We start from the raw sequence: 17,984 nt of genomic DNA on the forward strand, positions 1-17,984 counted from the left end.
GGCTCCATGTGTAACGTAGGGCCCTCAGGCATGCAGCAGCTGCTCTGGGCTGGGCAGGACTGGTCAGGACATGAGGGGGTCTCCTTCCTGCCTCCTTGCAGCCAGCCTGGTGTCCCCATGGCCTCCTGGGAGAGGGAGTGGGTTGTGATACTCAGCCAACAAGACGCCAAGCCTTTGCCTTGTGGATCCTATGGGCTGATGGGGAGATGGACAGTGTAGTAAACACACATGCTCTTAGAAAGCAGGGAAATGCTGGCTGTGGAATAATAGGGTGGAGCAATTCTGCTTTGGGGTGGGGTGAGGTGGGGGTCAGGGGCTACTTGCCTTAGGTCAAGGAATCACAGGTAGTCTCCAAGGAGGTGGCAGTTGAACTGGAACCTGGACCAAGAGAAGGAACCAGACCTGTGCAAGGAAGAGGGATGAGCCAGCTGGGTAGGGAGGTCAGCTTATGCAAAGGCCCTGGGGTCCTGATGTCCCAGGAATGCTGAGGAGGCCTACCTGGCTGAAACAGAGTCAGAGGCACCAGGTTAGTTCTCTGGATCTGAAGCCCTTTATTGCATTTAAGGCAGAAATCCATGGCTTTGGATTCCTTCTTTTGTTCTTTTGCTAGCTGGTTAATATACATTTCCTGGGCACATGGAATGTTCCAGAGTCAGAATGATGGAAAAAGTCAGGCATCATTCATGCCTTTGAGGAGTTCAGTGTCCGGAGGGAAAGGGTCAGTTAAACAAGTGACATCAAGGGTCACACGGACAGAGTTCAGACCATTACTGGAGCGTAACAAGTTTCGTATTTGCCTCTGGGCCAGGACAGGCTTCTTTGGACAAGTGTCAGTGGAGGCGAGACATGAGGGTGATTCGTTAGGACTCTGGAGTCGTGGTGGAGACACATTTAGGCTGGTTTAGGCCACAAGGAGGAGTCGATGGGTGCTCCTAATGCCAGAGTGTCCAGGGTAGGGCAAGTTCAGGCATGGCTGGATCCAGGGGCTCAAACCACACCTTGGAGAGCTGGCTTTGTGTCAGTTCTGCTTCCTTCTGTGTGGGCTTTGTTCTCAGGCAAGTTCATGCCTCCAGCACAGCAAACCAGGAGGAGGAAGAGTCAGTCGCCTGAAGCCCCAAGAACAGCCTCCTTGCTCTTTGCCGTTTCCTTACTGAATGAGGCTTTCATTGTTTGTTCAGCTATTTTTACTGTTGGGTGGAGATGGCCAAGGTAAGGGGAAGGAGTGTCCCCAACTCAGATGCAGTCAAGGAAAGGAATGAGGCAAATGGGAGGGGTGGGGATTGTGGCTAACCAACCTGCTGGATATTCTGATTTTTTTCCGAGAGAAGCTGGAAATCTGGATTTTATAAGCAATGCCCTAATTTAAAAACAAAACAAAACATTGTATGTGCCAGAAAGAGCTTCCCTGTTGGCCAAAGCTGCCCGTCATCCTTCTGTGGCCTCTGTGCTTAGCTGTGACTTTCATTTCCAAGTATTTTGCCCTCCATGATCCAGGCAGACTGGTCCATGGAATGTCACAGAAGGTCCTAAAACTTGGGGAGTCACATTTTAGGCCTCCAGAAATGCCATCTCCACGAGTGGAGGCCTGAGGCTGCCTAATTTATCCCAGCGCTCTCCAGAGGACTTCAACTTGGTCTGAGAGACAATCTAGCCCAGTGGTTAGTGACCGGGGCATTCAAATACTGACTTTGCCACTCCTAGCTGTATGCCCTCAGACAAGTCACTTCACCTCTGTGTTCCTTGGTTTCCCCATCTGTAAAACGAGAATGACAATATCCTTTTGGGTTGTTGTGAGGCATCAGGGAACATGTGGGAAGCCTGTTCTTCCCAGTGCCCCACGTTGGGAGGGTGTGTGTCCCTGGGCTGGTATAATTTGTCCTTCCTGGGTTGAGCCCTGGCCATCTGGGGCTGGTGGTGGCCAAGAGCTTTCCTGGACACCTTCATCCTCTGTTCCTGGGTGTGGGTCCCCCTCCCCCAGCGATCCTTGCCAGTTGCTCTGTGCCCTTGGCTGCAGGACGGCTCTGCACTTTGACGTGTAGCAATTAGCCCTGCCCGAGGCCAGTTCACAGCTGTTGCTGGTGGGGGCAGCCCCTTTTTAAAATAAAAGCAGCACATAGGAAACCAGCCCTAGGGACCAGTTCACTGCCTTTAGCCAGCACGGCCAAGGGTTTAATGTGATGCTTTTGTGCCTGGAAGAAATGATGAAGTACAGTGCGTTTGGTCTGGGGAAGTCTCCCCCTCAGGGAGGCCCCCTTCCAGCCAGCTGCCTATGAGTGGCTCATGGATCCCTCTTTCATGGAGGGGTGTCTGTGTTCTTTGGGGCCTGTTCTCGTCTGGCTCAGCCTGGGTGGGGAGCCTTTGGGGATGGGATGATTTCTTTAAAACGCTCGAGCATCTACTATACATGGGGATGTATATATGTCAGTGCCACTCTCTCAGTTCATCCTCCCCTCGCCTGCACCCGCCTCACTGTGTCTGTTCGCTGCGTCTGTCTCTCTAATCCTGCCCTGCAAATAGGTTCATCAGTGCCCTTTTTCTAGACTTCCATGTATATGCGTTAATGTACGATGTTCATTTCTCCTCTTTCTGACTTCATTCTGTATGACAGGCTCCATATTCATCATATCACTGCAAATGACCCTGTTTCATTCCTTTTGATGGCTGGGCAATATTCCATTACATATGTGCTGCAACTTCTTTATCCGTTCATCTGCCTGAATTTTATTTAAATCACATTTAGAGATCTGTTTGTGGACTGCGAAGCCCTACACGATCCCTCCAGGCCCACCTCCCCTGCCATGCTTTGCGGGCTCCTGGCTGCTCCCGGAACTCACCAAGGACAGCAGCCTCAGGGCCTCTGCCTTGGCTGTTTGGTCGGCTTGGGACACTGTTCCCTGAGAAGTTTCCACATCTCTCTCTCTTACTCCATCCAGGCCACTGTTGAACTGTCACCTCCCCAGAAACCACCCGTCCATAGCTGCTGCCGTTCCTTGATGTCATCACATCTGTTCTGTTGCTGACTTCCTCACCTTTTCCCAAGTCACCCCCATGGGGGCAGGGATCCTTTTCTTGTTCCTGCTGTGTTCTTCGCGCCTGGTGCGTATCACTGGGGCTCCCTAAATGTCTGGTGTCTCCAGGCCTGGGGTCAGGGACTCTTAGAGGTGGTCGCAGCTTCCAGAAGGTCAGTAAACTGGATTGGAATGGAGTCTGTTCAACCAAACCACCTTTTTATTTATTTTGAATTTAGACGAAATTCACATCGTGTAAAATTTACCATTTAAAAGTGTACAGTTCAGGGACTTCCCTGGAGGTCCAGTAGTTGAGCCTGTGTTTCCACTGCAGGGAACACCGGTTCGATCCTTGGTCGAGGAGTTAAGATCCTACCTACCGTGTGGTGCAGCCAAAAAAAGGTGCATGACTCATTGGTGTTTAGTGTGTAAACAATGCTGTACAACCGATAACTTCTGTCTAATTCTAAAACAGCTCCATCACCCTGTAAGGAGCCTCTGAACAGGCACTCTCCCCCTTCCTCCTCGCAAATCCTGGCAGCCACCAGTTGGCTTTCTGTCTCTTTGGATTTGCCTGCTCTGGGCATTTCCTATAAATGGGATCATACAAAATGTGACCTTTCATGTCTGACTTCTGGCCCTGGGCATGATGTTTTCGAGGTTCGTCCACGTGGCTACATGAATCGGTATTTCATTCCTTTCTCCGGCTGAAGAATGTCACATTGTATGGATGGACATCCACAAAGTCACCTTCCGAGTCGTTTTTCAGTCACCCGCCCAAATCTGGGAGCGCTGGGCTTCAGGAAAGGAAAGTGAAGTCGCTCAGTTGTGCCCGACTCTTTGCGACCCCATAGATAGTAGCCTGCACCAAGCTCCTCCGTCCATGGGATTTTCAAGGCAAGAGGACTGGAGTGGGTTGCCATTTCCTTCTCCAGGGAATCTTCCCAACCCAGGGATCGAACCCAGGTTTCTCACATTGTAGACAGATGCTTTACCGTCTGAGCCACCAGGGAAGTCCTCAGGAAAGGAAAGGAAGAGGTAAAAACAGCCAGATGTTTCCTTTTTTTTAAAGTTTTATTTCTTTGTTTTGGCTGCGCTGAGTCTTCACTGCCGTGTGCCAGCTTTCTCTAGCTGTGGCAAGCAGGGGCTACTCCGTAGTTGCGGTGCGCGGGCTTTCATCACGGTGGCTTCTCTTGCTGCAGAGCATGGGCTGTAGGGTACGTGGACTTCAGTAGTTGTGGCGCACAGGCCTAGTTGCTTCTCGGCACGTGGGATCCTCCCACGCCAGGGACCGAACCTGTGTCCCCAACACTGGCAGGCAGATTCTCATCCACTGCGCCCCCAGGGAAGTCCCAGCCAGATGTTTCTAACTCGTTTTTCTCTTTCTCTTCCCCCAGCCCCCACTCTGCTCCTAACCTTATCTTAGAGCCTGGCTGGATCAGGAAGCATCCACGAGGGGAGGGAGTGAGCAAGGATCCCTTCCACTTGGAGCTGGAGGCTGAATGGGAGCCCCTCTGGTCTCCTGAGGCTCCTCCCAAAACAGATGTAGTTTCTGCTGACCCTAACGGAGACAGCAGGCAGGTGTGCCCCCTTTTCACAGCTGAGCAAACTAATGTCTGCAAAGGCTGAGATCTTGCCCAGGGCCACTCGGCCTAGGGACCCCTCCTGCTTCTGTGGTCCCCATCACCGTGTATTCTGTAACGTCACTGATCTTTCCCATCGTCCAAAGCTTTGCCCACAGGCAGGTTCCTGGAAGTACATGCTGGTGAATCTTGGTTTTTTAGAACACCGAGGGATGCTCGCCATCAGAATCTTGGGGAATGAGGACTTCTTTTGCTAAGCAGACGGCCACACAGTAACGTATTCTGAACATGAGCTTGGTTTTGGTGGCTGGCTGTATCTCGAGGGGGCTGCCTGGGGCTGTTTCTGGTCTGTGATGATTTCCCATCTTCACAGAGTCACTCAGCAAACCATTTCATTCCCTGGCTCCTTGTAGGGCAGAAACAAGAAGTGACCGTGGAATGACCTGGCCCAGCTTTGAACCTGCCCGAAGCATAAATCCCTCTGGTGGGGGCTTGGGGTGTTACTCCTGATTCCAGGGCCAGACTCTGAGAAAGTCTGGGGGCAGGTCTGTGTCCAAAACAAACAGAAGAGAACAAAAGGAACCCATGCTTTCTGACCCGGCTGCTTCGGGCTCCACCGCCTGCCTATGTTTTGGTGGAGCTAGTTTGGCTCGCTCTTGAGATCCTCTGATGGTCAGGATGAGAGTGGACGGGCGGGATCTTTGGTTTAAAAGTACAGCATTTGATCATGCACGTCTTTCTGTGCCTCGGTTTCCCCACCAGTAAAAGAAAGCAGATCTGCAGAATTCTTCCATAATCCTCCAGAGTGTTTTCTTGGGAGAGGCTGAAGGGTGAGCCGATGAGTGTTGGCACACACGTGGCCTTCCCGTGGGCCTCTTCAGGGGGTCTCCTAGTGGCTCTTGTGGCCCCTCAGCCAGTTCAGTGGCCACGAACCTTTGTCACATGCAAATCTGACCTGCTGCAAACCCTCTATGGCTCTCCACTGGCGGATGCAAGCCAGCTTTGCGCCATTCAAACCTCAGTTGAGCCACTTCCCAGCTGTGTGACCTTGGGCAAGCCAGTTAACCTCTCTGGGCCCATTTCCTTCTTTGTATATTGGGTGCCCCTGCCTTTTGTTGTGCTGTGCTAAGGACAGATGGGTTAACTGATGAAGTGCTTACAAAGCGCTTGGGACCCAGGATGAGTTACTATTACTATCGTCATCATTATTTAAAATTTTTTTTTGTTTTGACTGTGCCTAGTCTTAGTTGGCTGGAGAAGGCAATGGCAACCCACTCCAGTGTTCTTGCCTGGAGAATCCCAAGGACAGGGGAGCCTGGTGGGCTGCCATCTATGGGGTCGCACAGAGTCGGACACGACTGAAGCGACTTAGCAGCAGCAGCAGCAGCAGCAGCAGCAGTCTTAGTTGGCAGGATCTTTTTTTTTTTTTTTTTTTTTTAGTTGCGGCATGTGGGGTCTAGTTCCTTGACCAGGGATCGAACCCGGGCCCGCTGCACTGGGAGCACAGAGTCTGAGCCATTGGACCACCAGGGAAGTCCCCTCCTCATCATTATTACATCATTCTGGGGTGTCTGCACTCCAGGGAGTTAGGTGATTTGCCCAGAATTCTCATGCTTTCCCTGCCCTACTCCTCTCCCACCATTCCCTGACCTTGACTTCTAATGCCCTCACTGCATCCCCACTGGACTTGGCCACATCAGTTTCCTCTCTGCTTTTGCGACACTCCCAAGTCGACCCGGCCTCCAGACTTTCGCCCTTGCTGCGCCTCCTGCCTACGCCACCTTTCCCCTCATCCGTATCCCGAGGGAGCCCTTCGCATCACTCAGGATGCCATCTTGGGCAAACAGCGCTGGGCCTGACTCCTGGCTGCTGGGGGCAGGGTAGCGAATCTAGAAATCCCTCTGGATCTTCTCCTGACACCTCGACGCTGTTGCTCGGGGCACTGGGGAAGCTGAGCGGAGCCTGCCCGGCTGCAGTGGGGAAATTGACACCCAGAGAAGCTCAGACTTGTCTCTGAGTCACACAGCTAGCTGCAGCCAAGATCCAGACCCCTGGCTGACCACCAAGCCACCCATTTTGGCCAGTGTGCATGCGTGCGTGCGAGTGTGTGTGTGTGTGTGTGTGTGTGTGTGTGTGTGTGTGTGTGTGTGTGACTGTGTCTTTTTTAACCCTCTGGGCCTGTCAGCTGTGATGACCCTGGCTCAGAATGCCAATGTGAAGGGGTCATGTTTGCTTTTCCTGGGATGACAAGGACAGAAATATTTTAAAGGCAGAAGCCTGCCCAGTGGCCATGTCACCCTGGAGACCAGAGGGCCGAGAAGGGATGGGAGTAGAGGCGTCGGTTGATGCTGGGTCCGGGTCGGGGCAGCCATGCTGCCCTCTGGGTGGATGGTTGAGCTCGGCGGGGGAGACTGGGTTGAGGAGGAGACGCCGGCGGGGAGCTTGCTTTCGCCTGGGAGCGGTGAACAGTGAGGAGGTTTTTCTATCAAGCTATAAAAAGGCCTCCCCGTGTTTCAGCTCCCGAGTGTCGGCTGGAAGCCCGCCAGGGTTACCATGGCGATGAGGAATTATTACTTACTGCCAAGGCTGGGAGAGAAAGCTCGCGTACTTTTGGCTTCCCAACAAGAGGAGTGGACTTATGTAATTCCCTGTGTTTATAGGCCCGGAGTGGCAGGAGGCAAGCAGGGAGCCTGTGGCTCAACACCGCATTTTCACCCTGCTGTGGGTCGGGTGGCCCCGTGGGTTGTCCCTGGGGGGTGGCCCTCTGCTCGCCCCATCTAAGGGAGGCATCGTGCTGGGAGCCTGGGGGGCTGGGTCGGCTGCAGGCCCCCCCACCCCATCCCTGAGCTGGGGTGGGAGCCCGCAGTCTCGCGGGAAGGCAAGCGTGGCTGCTCGGTGGGGTCGCCCCTCTTCCTGGGTCAGCCCTGGAGGAAGGATGGGTTTGAGGTTGGACGCCGTGTGTCCTCTGGAAGCCAACAGCCCAGTCTGTGTGTGTGGACTCCGCTGACCCACTTGCTGGCACCTTCTACTTCTTTCTTTTTCTTTTCTTTTTTTTTGTGGGAGAGTTACTTCAAGTTGTGTTGGGAGCTGACGTGAGCGAGAGGCTGGTCATGTGCTTGGGTAAGAAAAGTTTCCGGGCTCGGTGGTGGGCAGGGAGATGCGGCGTGGCCCGGTCACCCGGCCGAGGAAGGGTAGGCAGAGAGACGGGGGGCCACAGATCGTAGGACCTGGATGTGGGATGGGGACCCTGTATGGGGGCTGATGGTTTTGCATTCTGGCTCCCTGGGTCTGTCTGGGGAGGCTGGCCATGGCCAGGAGGTAGTGGCCCCCAATGCCTTATCAGGGTGGGTAAAGCTGCAGAATGGGTGCTGGGTGGACAGGTGCCCCAGAAGGACAGGCTGCCCCCTGGAGTGGATGTGTGGGGTGGGAGGTGGTGGTGCTGCTTTCTGGAGCCCCTGTACCTCGTCCCTGCAGGGAAGCAGGCAAGACCAGGGATCTGGCATCCATTCATCGGTGTTGGCCCCAGGGGTGGGCTGGGGGCCTAGGGTTTGGGGGGTGGGCGCCTCAGTGGCCATGGAGCAGGGGAGGGGGCCAGGTGCAGGCAGTGCCTTGGCTGCCCTGGCGCCCGGCTCCCACCGTGGTGGCGCTTGGCTGGGTGCCTGTGTCTGGTTTGAAATCAGCACCACCGGCCCAGGCTTGCCCAGGGACCTGGCAGAGAGGAGTCAGGATAAACACTGGAAAGTTGGAAGGGCTTCCTGAGCTCACAAGGAGCCTTCAGTTGCAAGTGAAGGGGATGAGGGAGCGATTTGTCCTGAGGTCTGGGTGCGCCGGGGCTGTTGGGAGGCAGTGGGCCGTTTCCTGGGGCGTGTGAGCACAGGCCAGGGAGGGCTGTTTCCAGACTGCGGGGCTCGGTGGCCGCGGACCCAGGTTTGAATCCTGTCTCCGTCCCTTTTTATGCTGGGCCTCCCACTGTGAGCCTCAGTTTCTTTGCCTGTCAAATGGGACCATGATGGGGGCGTGAGGATGAGGTACCTGCTTTGCTCTGTTGCCAGACTGCCTGGATTCATATCCCAGCTGTGTGACCTTGGACCAGTCACTTCACAGCTGAGTCTCAGTTTCCTATCTGCAAATGGACTCTCCATCTGTCTCCATCCCTAAGTTGCTGAATGGCTTTAAGGGGGCTAATGAATGGTTCCTGCCCCACCTCTCATGGACAGGATTATCTTGGGCAGGTCATGGAGCCCCCCAGAGCCTCGGTTCTCCTGTCCATCCAGGGAGAGCTGCCCACAGAGGTACTTTGGGGAAAACAGAGACACACCTGCAGGGGCCTCGAGTGGGCTGATGTGGAGAGAGTCTGTAAGTGTAGACACAAGGTTGCATTTAAGTTAGTTATTAATACATCTTGGACTCCACTGGTTTGTCTTTTCCCTGTTGAGAGCCCCTCCCATTTTACAGACGTGAAACCCCAGCGAGTTAAGAAGGGTCCCTCCCCAGCCCCAGGCTCAGTCTGCATTTGGACCTGGGCTGGGGTCCCTGGGTAGCCCCCACACTCCATGTATGCCTGTTTCTGCCCCATCCTCCACCAAGACTGGGCCAGGCACCCCAACAGCGATTGGTATGGCCTGGGGGCTGGGCACACACAGCTGGCTCTCCTGCCAAGAGTGGCAACTGTCCTGTGTTTGTAAGTGACACCGGATGCTGGGCCGGTGGTTGGCTCAGGCCTTCTCCTCTGGGGCCAGCAGGAGCCAGCAGGGACTTCCCTGGGTGTCCAGGCTGCCCTTGCCAGCTGCCCGCTGTCCGATTGTCCTCAGGCCTCTCCTGGGGACCTCAGGAAAGGCTGGTGCAGCAGGGGACCCCATGAATGTCTCCTTGCTGCCCGTAAGACCTTGGTAGTCACGTGGGTCAGCCACAGAGCTGTACTGTCCCTGCCCTGTCTTGCCCCGAAGGTCTCAGTGACTCGATCCCCTATCCACTGAGAAAGACAGTCACTTTTGGTGGTTCAGACCAGAGGTCACACAAGAGACCCTTGCATCAATAGCGGTGGCCACAGGAATCTACATTGAGCTAAAAGTGCATAAATCTACACACACACACACACACACACACACACAAAGTGAGTGCATGTAAACCCCCGAGATCTGAATAAGATTAGTTACATCAGTGTCAGTTTCCAGGTTGCAGGTATTATAAGGATGCTGCCATTAGAGGAAGCTGGCTAAAGGGTCCACGCGATCCAGCTATTACAGTTGCACATGAATCTTGTTCAGCCGCTAAGTCGTGTCTGACTCTTTGTGACCCCATGGTCTGCAGCATACCAAGCTCTTCTGTCCTTCACTATCTCTGGGAGTTTGCTCAAACTCATGTCCATTGAGTTGGTGATGCTATCTAACTATCTCATCCTCTGCCGCCCCCTTCTCCTTTGCCTTTGATCTTTCCCAGCATCAGGATCTTTTCTAATGAGTCGGTTCTTCACAGTGATCTTAGAAGGAAAGAGAGCACAGACTCAGAGTACTGGCTGTCCTGGGTTTGATCCGCTTGTGCCCCTTGGTAGCCGTGTGCATTACACCAGGTGGCTTAACCCGGCTCCCTCAATCCCCTCATTTGTGGGAGGCGGGTAGTGTCAGGTACCTCGTCAGGCTTGCATGAAGATTAGATGCCTCGGTTCACGCTAAGTGCTTAGGAAGCTGCTGGCGCGTGTTGGGGGGCGAGGGGTGCTGTCACTGGTACTCTTATGACCCTGATGGGATGGCTGTGGTTTGCCCCGTGCTGTCTAATTTCAGACCCGAATCAGCCGTAGGAAGGGAGGGTGCTGCATGATCCCCACTTCTAAGAGGAGGAAACTGAGGCTTGGCTGTGTGCTCCCCTCTGACCCCCGCAAGGGCACACAGTTTGTAAGGACCGGAGCTAGGACTCAAACCCCAAACCAGAGCCTGTGTGTGGAGTTTCTTTCTGCTGGGTGACCCTGGGGAGATTGCTTGCCCTCTCTGAGCTTCTGTCCCCTCCTCCTCTCCTCACCTGTCAGCCGGACAAGGGGCTGGGCTCATGACCTGTGAAAACTAGGAAGCCTCAACTCTGGACCCCTTTGCTTACTGCTGGGGCCCACCTAGAGCTCACACCTGTCAGCCACATCCTCTGAGGTCTCTCTTTGCAACCCCAAGGTGGGACTGGATCTCAGTTCTGTCTGTGGGCTCACTCCTGACCTCGGCCTCCTCTCCAAGCACTTTGACCCCCTCACTTTGTCTGCTGGGTGCAGCCTTTACCTCCTGCTGTTCCCTGCAGCAGCTACTGGTTTCCCTCAGGCTCCTTCCTGCCTCTAGCAGTGGTGAGAAAGCCTTTGGGGTGTAACTAGTTCACCCTTTCCGGGTGGCGCCAGTGGTAAAAAACCTGCCTGCCAAGGTTCTTCAAACCCTGGGTGGGGAAGATCCCCTGGAGGAGGAAATGACAACCCATGGTAGTCTTGACTGGGAATTCCATGGACAGAGGAGCCTGGTGGGCTACAGTCCATTGGGTCACAAAAGAGTTGGACACAACTAAGTGCGCACGCACACACACACACACACACACACACACACAGCCCACCCTAGAGTGAGCTGGGTTACCTTTGTTGGCACTTAGCATGAGAAAGCTGATCTGTGGGTAGGCATTTCTCCAGGGCTCCTGGGAAAGGTCATCAGAAGGTTGTGCCCCGCACAGCTGGTTAGTAAGTGAGCATGGGCCCTTGGACATCTCAAGAGGTCCAGGCAGGGCAGGTTTTGTGCCTCAGGATTCAGGAGAGTTTCAGAGCATCCCAGGCTGGAACAGGTGGGTGCCTGCGATGCCCAGGGTGGGGGTCTGAGCTGCTGAGAGGGAGTCATGATGACGATCATGATGGAGTGATGCAGGCTTGTGTCTCGAGGGAGGGGATATCGATCACATCTCAGGGACTTGGGTTCTGGCTTTGCCGGACAGAGCCGGGAGGGTCAGGGAGTTGGGTGGGGGCTTAGGGACATTCCAACTGCAGGAGGCTCTTGGCTGTTTCTCAGATGCTCCAATCAGGGTTCCGCCTTGGGACCTTTCTACCTACTGTGCTCTTCCTGGGATGCCCTTTTCTGAGATCTTCACACCCTCCCCTCACTGAGCCTCTGCTCAAATGTCACATCCTGAGACAGGCCTCCACCTCTCCAACATCACTTCTGTTAGCTTGCCGCTCTCATCACATGCAATTACCGTATGCCATGTCTCCCCAGCCTCTCCATGTGGGATTTTGTTCATCTCAGTCATCACTGTGTCGCTGGCGCTGGGCACATAGTAAGCGATCTTAGAAAACTTCCCTAGCAGGTCAGGCATTAAGGAGACCCGGGTTTGACCCCTGGGTTGGAAAGATCCCCTGGAGAAGGAAATGACAACCCACTCCAGTATTCTTGCCTGGGAAATCCTGTGGATGGAGGAGCCTGGCGGGCTACGATCCACGGGGTCACAAAGAGTCGGACATGACTGAGTGACTTCATACTATAGCCTTCTCTGTTAGCTCAGTTGGTAAAGAATCCGCCTGCAGTGCAGGAGACCCTGGTTCGATTCCTGGGTTGGGAAGATCCACTGGAGAAGGGATAGGCCACCCACTCCAGTATTCTGGCCTGGAGAATTCCATGGACTGTATAGTCCATGGAGTTGCAAAGAGTCAGACACAACTGAGCGACTTTCACTTAGAAAACTATTGTGCCTGATTCAGTGTTCCCCACAAACTGTGGACCTGGGTCTGTCCCCTCAAGGTCCACGGAGACAGATGTGCACACCTGCCAGGGCTCTGGCTAGGGAGGCCTAGGTCCCTTGAGCTGGAATTCATGGTAAACTCGCCTCCTTGCCCTCCAGGACGACTGCTCCCAAGGGTTGAGAATGCACTGGGGTTGAGGGGGTATTCTTGGAAAACTAAAGTCTTTGGAAAAAGCAGTTACTGTATGTTTACTCAAGAATGCCTTGATAGAACCTGCCAAACATCCCCAGGAAGTCTGCACCTCCTGGATAGTCAAGGAGGTGGGGCTGGTGAGCAAGGAAAATGCCCCCCTCCCCCCAAGGGGTTCAGGCTGTGGGAGCGGGATGCTGACAGCATCTGCTTCGTGTGTTGAGGACTGACACTGTGGAATGAGCATTCTGCACACCTTGTGTATTAGGTCCTGCCCACAAGCCTCTCCAGATGAAGCACAGAGAGGGTAAGCAGCTTGCCCAGAGACACACAGCTGCAGGCACCTTACTGAGAGGCAAGATTAATAGGTAGTGGCATTTCCTATGCGGCTGTTTCCGTGCCCCCGGGCGCTGCTCAGCTCTTTAAGCGGATGATCTTATTTCATCCTTGGGAGGCCCTTTGGTGTCGTGTCTCAGAGGACAGTGGCACAGCTGTAGGGAAGACAGGCTGGACCCGGGTTCTGTTGGCGACCTTCCTCAGAGCAGGTGCTATTTTCTGGGAATCTGGCTCCGACCTGGGGAAGGGCCCACTTCCCAGTCTGAGAGCCTCGTTGGAACCAGATCTGAGGATGGGAGATGCCCATATGCTTCTAGAAGGCAGGGAGTTGGTTTGTCAGCATAGCTCTGAAGCTGGAAGGCAGGAGGGGCTGTCCCCGTGCCCCCCTCCCCACCCCAGTCATGGATTTGCATGACAATGAGCCCTTTGTCCCTGGGTCCTGCCTCCTTCCCAGGCTAATAACATAATTCCTGGCCTGTGATGTCATAATGGGCCCTTTCTGCGCAGAGTGGGAGGCTGGGTGGGCAGCTGTGTGGGCCTGGCCCCGGCTGGGAATAAGGGGGTTGGTAATTTTCAGGGGGCAGAGGCTCTCCTTCCAGGATCCTCTTTCATCCTTTAGCAGGTGGGATTTGCTCCCATTGGACACAGGAGCAAACTGACACTCTGAGGTTTGTGTCCTCCCCCTCCTCCTTCCCTTCCCTGCTCCCCCCCGCCCCGCCCCCCGCCGCCCCGCCGAGGAACCACTTCTTGGCCTGTGCAGTGGGGGTGGGGGTGAGTCATCACCCGTGGGCCTTCTCCTGGAGGCGTGGGTGTGAGAGTCTTGTGCTTCCTCTAAGTGGGAGGTAGGCCCTTGTGCCCTGCCCAGAGAAAGAAGATTCAAACTCTGGGCATGTGGTGCCTCAGTTTGCCCATCTGCTTCATGGAGATCATGCTGGGCCTTGCCCATGGGGCCAAGCGGGGAGTGAGCTCTCAGTAGATGGGCGATCAGAAAAAAAGCCGAGGCCAGTGTAGTCGGGTGAACGGTAGCCCCCCAAATGCATGTGCTTGTGTCTAAACGTGACCTGCTTTGAAGATGTGTCTTGAGATGAGGTGATCCTGGGTTATCTGGGTGAGCCTTAAGTTCAGAGACTGGTGTCCTTCTGAGAGACAGAAAGCGGAGGAAGACACACAGAGGGATGGCCATGTGAAGATGGGCAGAAACCCGAGGGATGTGGCCACAAGCCAAGGGACACCTGGAGCCTCCAGGAGCTGAAAGAGGCCAGAAAGGATCCTCCCCTTCAGCGTGGCCTTGCAGATGCCTAAATCTCAGACTTCTGGCTTCCAGAGCAGTTAGAGAATAAATTTCTATTGTTTTAAGCCACCCGGATCATGATTATTTGTTTACGGTGGATCTGGGGAAACTAACAGAGCTGGTCACAACCCCCCCACCCCCCGCACCACCCCGATCTTTGGAGGTTGTGGGGAGCAATCCCTGGGAGGGGTTTGTGTGATGTCTTTTCCCACCCAAGCCTGAGGGACCAGGACCACCTAAGGTAACTGAGTGCCCAGTGGTGTGAGGAGCCCACTTCCCTCACCCAGAACACAAATCCTTTTTTTTTTTTAATGCTTAATCGCTCAGTCTGATTCTTTGCGACCCCCTGGACTATATATAGCCCACCAGGCTCCTCTGTCCATGGGATTCTCCAGGCAAGAATACTGGAGTGGGTTGCCCCATTTCCTTCTCCAGGGGATCTTCCCGACTCAGGAGAGAAGTTTTTTTAAAACTTAAATGTTTATTTATTTGGCTGTGTTAAGTCTTAGCTGCAGCGTGTACTTCTCCCTAGTCGTGGTTTGTGGGCCTCAGAGTGTGCGGGACTCAGTAGTTGCAGCTCACAGGCTTAGTTCCTCTTCGGCATGTGAGATCTTAGTTCCTCAACCAGGCATCGAACCCACAAGCGCTGCTTTGGAAGGCGGATTCTTAACCACTAGATCCCCTGAAAAGTCCCTAAATCCACAAATTCTTGAACCCGACCATCTCCTGCTTCTAAACCTCTCCCATCTGTAAGGGTTCCACGCCAGACCCCTTCCCAAGCCCAGAATGCCCATTCCCCATATGCTTGGCAGCTCACCAGCACTCGGATTGTCACCGTTCCCTGGGAAGCTGCCTCATTTGTCTGGTGCCCTCGATGAGTGGAGACACCGAGGCTCAGAGAGGACAGGCTACCTGGGGAAAATCGCACAGTCCCTTGGTGGTGGTGAGAGCCTTTGGAGACCCAGTCATAGCTAATGGATGGGCTGGCACCGTGGCTTCCGGGAGGGAGGGACCAGAGTCCTGGGCCACTTTGACAGTGGAGCAGGCAGTGTGGATCCGTTTCTGGGACACGCTGGCCCAGTGTAGATAACATCCTGAAATCTGGCTTTAAGTAGACACCGTCTTGGCCTCAGTTTCTGTGTTTGCAAAGTGGTCTTTGATCTTCAGCTCAGAGCCTGGAATTCTGCTCTTAGAAAATTTGTGGATTTAACAAGCATTTATAGATTGCCTGCTGTGTGTGACGTGCTGGGACTCAGTGATAGACAAAGCAGAGGTGGCTCCTGCTTTCATGGATCTTGTGTTTGGGTTTGTGGGGGATGGGAAATAAGGCAGCAGGACTTTGTGAAGGAGGATTCCAGGCCCTGAGGAGGGAAGGAGGAGGGCCGGCGGCTGGGCTGGGGGCCAGGAAGTTGCCTGACTTCTTCCGGGGCTTGGGGTCAGGGCTTTGCAGCAAGCTTTGGGGGCTGACTGGGTAGACTTGAAGATGGGTAGCCCTTCTCCAGAGATTCGTGGGTGCCTCCAGCTGGCAAAACTTGGCCTGAAGGTGATGTTGGGTGTGAGACCTGGAGCCTGGTTAGGGGGATGGGTCTCCTCTAGTCCGGGAAGAAAGACAGGGGTACTCTGGTGATGACACAGTGGATAAGAGTTGAATGCTGGAGAGAGCTTTGCATCCAGGCTCTGTGATCTCAGGCAAGTTACTTAGCCTCTCTGTGCCTCAAGTCTTGCCCCCAGTGATGTTGGGATGATCCAATGAACTGATGCCAGCAAACACCGTGTTAGGGACTAGCTGCGATCCTGAGTGCAAGACACTCACTTTTGGATCTAATACAGTGACTGCTTAGAACCTGGAAGCCAAAGTCGTGTTTGTTAGTCTTTCCGCTGCCCCATGCCTACCTGGAGGCATTGGACAGACAGGCTTCTTTGCTGTCAGACTCTCAGTCTGTGAAATGGTCACATGGAGGTCAAGGAGGGAAGGGGGATGGTGGGAGAAGTGGAAGGAGGGTGGGACCAGGATCTCTATCTGCTGGTTCAAGTCTTGGCGACCTTCCCAGCCAGCAGCAGCTGCCCATTTTACAGCCCAGGAGACTGAGGCCCTGGCACGCCTGGGACCCTGGGCGGAGCGCCCTTAGCCTCCTGGCCACAGACAATGCCTGTCTTCTGGCCCCTCAGGTCTGCCGGGACCTCCTTAAGCCGGTCTCTGTTTATCAGCATGTTTAGTTCAGGGTAGCAGATGTTCAGAGAGAGAGAGGGAGAGAGAAAGTGCACTCGTGATGTTACTCCAGAAACCAAGGCTGGGGGCTGTATTTACTGCCTGGGGCAGTGTGGGTGGGGTGTGCTTGCGGTTGGGGAATGACCCAGATCTGAGTCAGCCAGGAGAGGCACCTTTATCTGCAAAGCCACTGTCTGCCGTATCCCCATTAGAACCACTGATGGCTCAGGCTGGGCTGGGAGACACCATTCTGTCGGGTGAGAAGCAGGGCAAATGGATCCCAGGCTCCTGCCTGGGCCCTTCCACACTGAATCTGTCCCAGGCTCCATCTCAGTTCTCGTCTCTCCTTCTGGCTGTTTTTAGACCTCTCCCAACCTGTACGCGGCAGCTTCCCTGGTGGCTCAGTGGTAAAGAATCTGCGTGCAATGCAGGAGCCTTGGGGCCATGGGTTTGATCCCTGGGTTGGAAAGATCCCCTGGAGAAGGGAATGGCTACCCACTCCAGTATTCTTGCCTGGATAATCCCATGGACAGAGGAGCCTGGCAGCTACAGTCCACGGGGTCGCAAAGAGTCTAACTGAGCAACTAACACTTTTGCTTTTCACTTTCACTGCCTGTACAGGTGAGGGGACCAGAGGGTGGAGGAAATCTGATTCCCGGGAGATTTCATGATGTCTGGAAGTTGGGTTTTAGGGTGTTGCTATCGTAGGTCTCTTGGTTGCAACTGGCAGACTTTTCTGCTCCTCCTGTATTTAACACAGAAGGCTCGGGGTAAGCTTCAGGAACTGTTGGATTCAGGCGCTCAGGTGACAAAGTGCTTTTCATGTCCAGTCCGTGGTAGCACAGACTCATCCCAGCTCAGTAGCCCCAGTGGAAGGTAAGCATGTTGTTCCTGATGTCCCAGCTAAAGTCCTGGGAATGAGATTTATCAGCTCAGAGTTGAAAGCCTCACCCAAACCAATCACTGCAGCAAGTGCTGCCTCAACTGGTGCTGACTGGCCAGACCTGAGAGGTGGGGTTAGCCTACCCCAAGGCCAGGACTGAGGGTACAAGAGGGACCTCAAGAACACTGGCGTGTAGTTTGCCATAAACAACTCCATGCGTTGGAGATGAGCCCGTCCTCCTCTCTCATCCAGTGTGTCCTGTTGGGGCTGCGATGGTGTCGCTGGTGGGTAAGTGGGCTCTGTCCCTCTCACTCCCTGTTGTAATTAGGGGTCCCCTGGGCCCCCCTCCTCCTTCAAGCTCCCCAGACTTTGCCAGGCCCTCTCTTGTGGCTCCCAGCTGACCACATGTCAGAAGCCACAGGTCACATCCTGGTAGCTCATGGGCTGTATTTGGATGTCAGGCTGATTTATTACATTGGGTTTCTAGTCCAGTGTTTTTTAAATAAAAATTTCAAATTGAGGGATGTCTCAAAATCAGAATTTCTTCTCTCTCCCTTTTTTAAAAATTAATTTTTTTTCTTTCTGGCTGCACGGGGTCTTTGTTGCTGTGAGGGCTTCCTCTAGTTGCAGCGAGTTCGGGCTACTCTCTGGTTGTGGTGCACGGGGTTCTCATTGCTGTGGCTCCTCTTGTCGTGGAGCACGGGCTCAGTAGTTGTGGCTCACAGGGCTTAGTTGCTCCGTGGCATTTGAAATCATGCCGGACCAGGGATTAAACCTGTGTCCAATAACTGGCAG

At 54.2% G+C, this 17,984-nt stretch overlaps 1 protein-coding gene across 20 annotated transcripts in view; it reads left to right on the forward strand.

The window, feature by feature from the left end:
• NCOR2 (nuclear receptor corepressor 2) overlaps nt 1-17,984 on the forward strand; it is a 237,130-nt gene that overhangs the window by 41,253 nt on the left and 177,893 nt on the right. The window contains exon 1 of one of the 20 annotated variants that reach the window (XM_061384550.1): nt 6,787-7,711. The exons of the other annotated variants lie outside the window; for them this stretch is intronic. The gene's annotated coding sequence lies outside the window, so the exon portion shown is untranslated. Of the gene's footprint in view, nt 1-6,786; nt 7,712-17,984 lie in introns of those variants that run through there. 20 annotated transcript variants of the gene reach the window in all.

This window comes from Bos javanicus, chromosome 17, assembly GCF_032452875.1.
Source record: "Bos javanicus breed banteng chromosome 17, ARS-OSU_banteng_1.0, whole genome shotgun sequence".
Classification (NCBI taxonomy): domain Eukaryota; kingdom Metazoa; phylum Chordata; class Mammalia; order Artiodactyla; family Bovidae; genus Bos; species Bos javanicus.